Genomic DNA, 8,202 nt, shown 5'->3' with positions numbered 1-8,202 from the left:
TATCCCTGGTATAACCTTTACCCTCATCCTCTTCGCTGACCTAGTTTTCTCTATGAACAATCAATGGGCTTGAGGACAGCCGGATGGATGGCGCCTGTTCATCACCTGACTGACTCCCCTCTAGACATCCACTCTGTGCACTGGATGTCTTCAAGGATCATGTCTTCATATTATCCTTGCTGTTAGAGGCAAGTGCCCTATGAGAAGAGGCAGCAGGGTCATTTTTGGTGTGAAGCATGTGACAATTCACTCAAGATCCTCTGTTGTTGTCCCTGTTAGTCAATGGGTCTGATTAACTGGATAGCATAGTGTGCTGTGTTCTGATATGTTAGCTTGATGAGATTGAGCCATAGTCCCGTTCGTGCCTCTGTGAAACACTTTTGCAAATGTTCCTGACAAATGGACTTCAGGTTGACCAAAAGGGAGATGATCTGGGGAGGGTCAGGGAGAGCACTTTGAGAGAGGTTTTAGGCCTTCCCTGAAGTCATGACTCGTGCCAGCAGATTTTCAGAGGGTTTGTGAAGCCTCCCTTCCTGCTCGCTGCCCCTGGTACTACAGGTGGGTCTTTCTATAACCAGCTTTCCACAGCCCTGGTCTACTTAGCTAGTCACTACAGTTGCATAAGCTGATGAAGTGTCTTCCCACTGCTGTCAGGTTGAATTGGGATTAATGGAGTTCTTGTCCGTCCATATTGGATTCACAACTCGAGTGAGGAAGGAAGACCTTCCTTGTGTCAAGGCACTAGGATTTGGGTGTTAATTTGTTGCTACCACAGATTCTAGTCAACACTGGCTATCGGAACAGCATTGATGGATCCCTTAGTACATCATGTGTTAATTAGGATGTGTTTTTACACCATATTCAGCCATAAATTTCTTGAAATCAGATCAGTTCTTACATATCATTGAATCCTAGGCCAGATTATAGGACTGGCACCTGTTGGTGTCAAGGTAGATTGGCTCCAGGGCCTGTCTCAGGTACCCAAATCCGTGGATGCTCAAGACTCATAAAAAATGGCATAGGATTGGCCTATTTCCTAGGTCCTCTCCCAGTCAAACCACTTGTAGGTTACTCATAATACTCAGTAGAATGTAGTGCTGTATGAGTAGTTGATACATTGTATTGTTTAAGGGATGAAGTCCAGATGCAAATCTTCTCATTATCTATGTTCAACATCTATACAGCTCTTTTAAAAAATATTTTGGAGCTGGGTGTGGTGGCTCACGCCTTTACTCCCAGCATTCGGGAGGCAGAGGCAGGTAGATTTCTGAGTTTGAGGCCAGCTTGGTCTACAGAGTGAGTTCCAGGACAGCCAGGGCTACACAGAGAAACCCTGTCTCAAAAAATAAAATTGAGAGAGGAGTGTGCCTCAGAGGTAGAAAACTTGCTTAACATTTCTTAGCATGTGTGGCACCCTGGGTTTGATCCCAGCTGGTTTTACTTGGTACGTGGTGATCACTTTGAATGTTTGCTGTCTGAGTCGAACCTGCGATCATGACCAGCATTGTGGTCTAAGATGCTTCTAACACACACACAACTCCCAAACAGGAAATGTTTTTGTTTGTTATTGGGTTTGTTTCTCCTCTTCCTCCTCCTCCTCCTCCTCCTCCTCCTCCCTCTCCTCCTTCTCCTTCTTCTTCTTCTTCTTCTTCTTCTTTTTTTTTTTGATGGCCAAGTAGCCTACAGATCATCAAATTTGGAAATCTCCAAGACAGAAAGTCTAGAGTTAAGTACACGTTGTCTTAAAGTCAGGAGAACGGCGAGATCCTGGTGATACAGCTTTTTTTAAAATTTGATTTTACTGGAGGTGGGATCTCCGAGGCTGGAAGAACATTGCTGAATCTGGCACAGTCTTTCTGTTTCAGTACCCTAAGTACTTGGTACTATAGGTGGGTCTTTCTATATCCAGTTTTTCACAGCCCTTTACCTATGAAATCTTGGGCAACTAACCTCTTTAAATCTCAGTTCTATCATCAAGGGGAAACAGTCATTTGTCATAAGAATTAAGTAGCTGGGACTGGGGATATAGCTGGGATGCAGAGCTCTTGCTTAGTATGTGTCAGGCCCTGGGTTCCAGCCTGAGCATGCAAACCCAGGAGGAACCAAGTGCTTTGCACATCTCATTATGTGGAACTGTTATGATGGACTTGTGATGCTTCTGGATCTCTGATGGACACAGAGTGATGCTGGCTTCTTGATCTCCCCAGACACGTCTGACCTAGAGCTCCACATGCGCGAAGTCACTGGAAAAAGCAGAGCCATGCATGCATTTCCTGGAGGGACTGAGTACAAACTTGTATGTAGCACACATGCACACACATATGCTCACAGATCTATACACCCAGGAGAGCAAACAGGATGTGGAGGGACGTGCAGTAATACTTTCTAACTGCTGTTTCTATTCTTAAATCTGGCTCTGATTTAAACTTCAGGATGACTTCACGTTATGTTCTGAACTCTGCAGAAATACCCACTGTCCACTCGGAGCAAAGACCCACCGTACGGTTTGATGCTTATCTGCTTTTTGTTTCTCCTCTAGCTAGCCCGACTCTCTGAAAAACAACTGGCCGTAGGCTATGAAAAATTGAATTCTGTTTGAAGCCCTTGGTTTAACCTCAGTATTTTTCAAATTACTTAAAATAATTTCTACCTCCACCTGAACCGTCTGGGCAGTTGCTGACATACTTGCATCAGCCTATACTGAGCATTTCATTAAAAATAAAACACAGTAGCAATCACTTTGGAGGACTCAGTTTTGTTGGGTGAAGAATTCAGTACTACAGGAGTTTTCCACATGTATTCCTTCACTCTGCCTGCTGGTGAATCGAGGCCATGGAGCCTCTCTTACTGGACCATCCACATTGACTGCTCTGGTAGGGAATTTGTTCTGATGGAGCCCTGGGCTTCCTGCATGCTGGGCACCTTCTATTACTGTCTGATAGGAACTTTCGAATTACACTTCATAGGGGCCAGTGACAGCATTCCTATGCAGGTATTACCCATCACGACGCTTTATTCTTTAGAGAGTTCATAAATCCATAGGAGATATGTTTGATGATATGTGTTTGTAGTCTCGGCTACTCCAAGGGCTGAGGCAGGGGCATGTCTAGGCTAGCCTGGACACCATAGCAAGACCCTGTCTTAAAGATATAAAATATTTCAGTTAAGAAGAGATAATTATATAGTTTAACAATTTTATCTCAGAGATTAAAAAAATAGACCCACCAGAGGTCAGCAGCAATTGGGTTTCATTTAATATAATTAATAGTTTTGAAGGAAGCTGCTCTAGAGCTTGTTGTAGACTTCAGGGCGACCTTAAACCCAAGACTCTCTTGGTCTGTCTCCAAAGTGCTGGGATTATCTATTTATTTTATGTGTATTGGTTCTTTGTCTGCATGGAGCCCTGTGCACCACCTACACGCCTGGTGCTCATGGAGGCCAGAAGGACGTGTTGGATCCCATGGAACTGGAGTTAACAGATCACTGTGAACCGACATATTCCTTAGGCCTCTCAAAGAGCAATGAAGCCATCTCTGAAGCCTTCCCCCTGTCACCTCTAATTTTTTTTTTTGTTTTAAATTTAGTGTGCAAAGTGATAGACTTTGTTATGTGGTTGGGCTTAGAAGCAGAGCAACAGCCAAGTTCCCAGACACCTAGCTCTGTGTCTGCTCTGCTGGCTGCCTCACGACTTGATAGACTGGACATCCCGTAATAGTCTCCAAGTTTACCCAAGCATCCTGACCCCAACGGTCTCCATTCCAAGGTTTAGAAAGTGCAGTCATTCTCTTTCCTTCTGTCAATTTATTTTGTCTTAAGAAAATTGTACTTAGTTTATCAGCAATTCAAAATCTGGTGACAGCTCTTCCTGTTATAGAAGTGTTGTTATTTTTTATTTTTTGGTAGAACATGATCTTAATAATTTCAACTGTTAATATTCAACAAACAGAATAATTATCTTAAGATATATTTCATTGTTATGTTTCCCTTTTCATTTCTGATTTTATTAATTTGGATACTGCCTCTGTGCCCGCTGCTTAGTCTGGCTAAGGGTTTACCTATCTTGTTGATTTTCTCAAAGAACCAGCTCCTAGTTTTGTTGATTCTTTGTATAGTTCTTTTTGTTTCTATTTGGTTGATTTCAGCCCTGAGTTTGATTATTTCCTGCTGTCCACTTCTCTTGGGTATATTTGCTTCTTTTTGTTCTAGAGTTTTCAGGGGTGCTGTCAAGCTGCTAGTGTAAGCTCTCTCCAGTTTCTTTATGGAGGCACTCAGAGCTATGAGTTTCCCTCTTAGGAATGCTTTCATTGTGTCCCATAAGTTTGAGTATGTTGTGCCTTCGTTTTCATTACATTCTAAAAAGTCTTTAATTTCTTTCTTTATTTCTTCCTTGACTAAGTTATCATTGAGGAGAGCTTTGTTCAGCTTCCATGTGTATGTGGGCTTTCTGCTGTCTTTGTTGTTATTGAAGACCAGCCTTAGTCCATGGTGATCTGATAGGATGCATGGGATTATTTAAGTCTTCTTGTAGCTGTTGAGGCCTGTTTTGTGAAAAAGTGTTGTGATTAATGCTTGTGATGTGCCCCGACCCTGGGAAAACTTGGGAAGGCTCTTTACTCAAGAAGAAGTCCATACTCTTCCTCCTCTGGACTGCATGGAATGTGCAAACTGATCAGGAAAGAGTGGGTAGGTGCTTGGGTAGTAATTCAGATATATTTCCCCCTTGAGATAGGGCTGTCTTAGGGTTTCTATTGCTGAGAAGAGGCACCATGACCATGACAAGTCTTTTCTTCTTCTTCTTCTTCTCCTCGTTCTGCCCCCACTCTCTCTGGCCCAGCTCTCTCTGACCCCCACTTGCTCCAGCCCAAGGATTTATTTATTTATTATATTATATGTAAGAACACTGTAGCTGTCTTCAGGCACACCAGAAGAGGGCATCAGATCTCATTACACATGGTTGTGAGCCACCATGTGGTTGCTGGGATTTGAACTTAGGACCTCTGGAAGAGCAGTCAGTGCTCTTAACCGCTGAGCCATCTCTCTAGCCCGACCATAAAAAGTCTTAAAAAAGGAAAATATTTAATTGGAACTGACTTACAGTTCAGAGGTTTAGTCCATTGTCACCAGGGCAGGAAGTATGGTAGTGTGCAGATAGACACGGTGCTGGAGAGGGAGCTGAGAGCTCTTATATCTGAGTCAGCCAGCAGGCAGCAAGAATAAAGTGCCACACTGGGCCTGGCTTGAGCCACACCCACTCCAGCAAGGCCACTCCTCCTAATAATGCCCCTCCCTATGGGCCTATGGGGGCTCATTTATTCAGACTACCTTAAGGAACTTACTCTGTAGCTAGCCCAGGATATCCTTCTGCATCAGCCTTTAAAATGCTGGGCTTACCATGAAACACCATCAGCCCCATGGCTTACACCATAGGCAAAACTTGTTTCTTAAAAAAAAAAAAAGGGGCTTTTATTTTTACTTGAATGTATATGTATGTGTTTGTGTGAGTGAATGCCACAGTATGTAAGTGCCCGCAGAGGCCAGAAGAGGGAGCCAGATCCCTTGGAAGCAGAGTTACAGGTGGTTGCGAACCAAACCCTGGTCTTCTGGAGAAGTAGCAAATCCCTTAACCACTGAACCGTCTCTCCAGCCCTGAACCGTCTCTCCAGCCCTGAACCGTCTCTCCAGCCCTGAACCGTCTCTCCAGCCCTGAACCGTCTCTCCAGCCNAACCGTCTCTCCAGCCCTGAACCGTCTCTCCAGCCCTGAACCGTCTCTCCAGCCCTGAACCGTCTCTCCAGCCCTGAACCGTCTCTCCAGCCCTGCAACCTGCTTCTTCATTCGCTCTGGCAGTGGAAAGTATCCACCTAGGGCAGTGGTTCTCAACATTCCTAGTGCTGTGACCCTTTAACTCAGTTCTGCACGCTGTGCCAACCCTCAACCATAACATGAATTCATTGCTACTTCATAACTGTAATTTTCTACCGTTAATGAATCATAATGTAAATACCTGATACACAGGACATCTGATGTGTGACCCTTATGAAAGGGTTGTTCCACAGGTTGAGAAGCCCTTCTCTAGGGTCTCGACCCTATCCCTCTCACCACTACAGAAAGCTTCAACCAACCTACAGCCTTCAGAAGGGGGTGGGCTAACAGGAACTGGGAGCCCCAGATTCTACCACCACTCCTCCTATGGCTCCATCCTCTCCTGCAGTGTTGACTATTAGCACAGAGTCACCTTACTGTGTCTCTCCAAATCCTTCTGTCTGCAGGGCAGAACTCAGTACTGGGTTAGATGGGCAGAGCTACAGTGGAAAGCACCTTCCTATAATGTCCTGTCTCGTGGGCAAGAGGTTTCTAGAATTGCCTTTGGTGTCTCATGGTATCCTGCATTGGGCAGGGCACAGTTATAATCTGTTCACCATTTGCTGGGGTATTAATCCCCACCTGCAAGTGTAGCCTCCAAATCGTGAGACTTTTCAAGCTGTCATCTTTGGTCATCACAGACCCTATTTATCAAAACAGGAAAGGCAGGGCTATAGAGATGGAAGTATAGCTTTGGTGGTCCCCCATCTCTCTTTAAAAGTTGACCCCAGCTGTTGGCATCTATCTGTGCACTGCATACCCACCTCTTGCTGGACTCCAGGGGTTTGGCGACTTCTGTTTTTTTTTTTTTTTTTAAACTTGTTCCTGGCCTCCCCAGTTCCCTCCTTTGGTTCTTTCTCTGCTAGAGCCCTTTTCTGTCCTCTGACCCAGTGACTGACAGCTGGATTCTGGCCACTGGAAAAGCAATGTGGGCAGGCTGAGGGTTACTATAGGGCAAGCTTTGTCCAGGGGGCCTGGTGCGTTTCCACTGACCTTGGAGCAGAATGACTGGGAACACCAAGGGGAGACCATTTCCTTCCCTCTTTGGTTTGCAGGTTTTAATATCTTCTTTGTTGGTCTGCGTCCCTGGAGGCTGCCCTGAAGAGAGAGGCTTTAGGCTGTCTCCTCCCTCCTGGACAAAAATGGTGCATGCTTTTCCTGTTTAAACAGGGCACGGTTGTGAAGTGCCCTGACTTTGCACACACCAAGGCCCGGCAACGGCTGCAATAAATCAATAGGAAAATACAAGCTGCCAGTTAGACTAAACAAGTGCATTTGCAAAGACGGCTAGCCCTCATTAATCACTCTGACAGTCCTAAAAACACATTTCCCCTTTAATGACTGTATTTGGATAATCAGTGCTTTTTCCTCCTCACTCAGAGTTTGAGTAACAGACAGCTGGTGTTATTACAGCCATCGGAGCCCGAGTGCTGGGATTAGGGTCGACCAAAGAGCCATCCGCTGGAGGTCTCAGCAAGAACGCAAGCTGGTTGACTGCAAAGCTGTTGCTGGGCCATAATGAGGGGGTGCTTTGTAGTGCTGTGGACAGCTCAGCGCAGCCATGTGCAAGTTGACTCCCCCCCCCCCCGCACAAAACCTACACACCCACCTGCATTGTGTGAATGGAAACCCTCATGTTGGTTTTTCTGTGCTCTGGCCATGTGACCCTGTGGAGGAGGCAGGGGTTACTCAGGGAGGAGGGAGGAGATGAGGAGATGTGATCTGAGCTTTGTTTCCTTCAGGTGACTTTGGCTTTGAGGAGAAAGTTTGAAATCTAGCACATTCCTCTTTATAAATGATGTAACACATTAATGCACAGCACATTATGAAAATGGTAATTCAAGCCCACAGTGCTCCAAATTAAACCATACATTATCGGATGCACTCGACCATCTATTCTGTAAAAAGACAGGATGAATGAAATCGAATCAAACAGAAAACTGGAGTGCAGCTTCCCCTACGGAATGATTAATAAAGTGCAGACCTCGGGATTATTGCAAGACGAATTCTACCCAACCCCGACATGCATCAGAAGGGAGTTAGCTCTGATACAAATACACTGTAGTAGGACAGACTGGGCAAGGCGATCAGAACTGTCTACGAATGGTGAATGGTGGAATTCAAAGAAGATAGCGTATAGTTGTGGTGGATAAAACACACCTAACTCTGTTTGAGTCAAGCCTATATCTGGGGGCAAGCCTTCCCCCCTCTTTCTCCTTCTCTTCTCTCTGCTGTCTGCAGGACCACAAAAATAACCCAGCAATGTGTGAAAATAGAACCCAGAGCCAAGAACAGCCCGTGTCAGTGTCTCAGGTCCTGGCTTTGTGGTTTCTACCCTGCT

The sequence above is a fragment of the Mus caroli genome, chromosome 8, assembly GCF_900094665.2.
Source record: "Mus caroli chromosome 8, CAROLI_EIJ_v1.1, whole genome shotgun sequence".
NCBI lineage: Eukaryota > Metazoa > Chordata > Mammalia > Rodentia > Muridae > Mus > Mus caroli.
The sequence above is the reverse complement of the archived record's forward strand: the minus strand, read 5'-3'. Positions refer to the sequence as shown.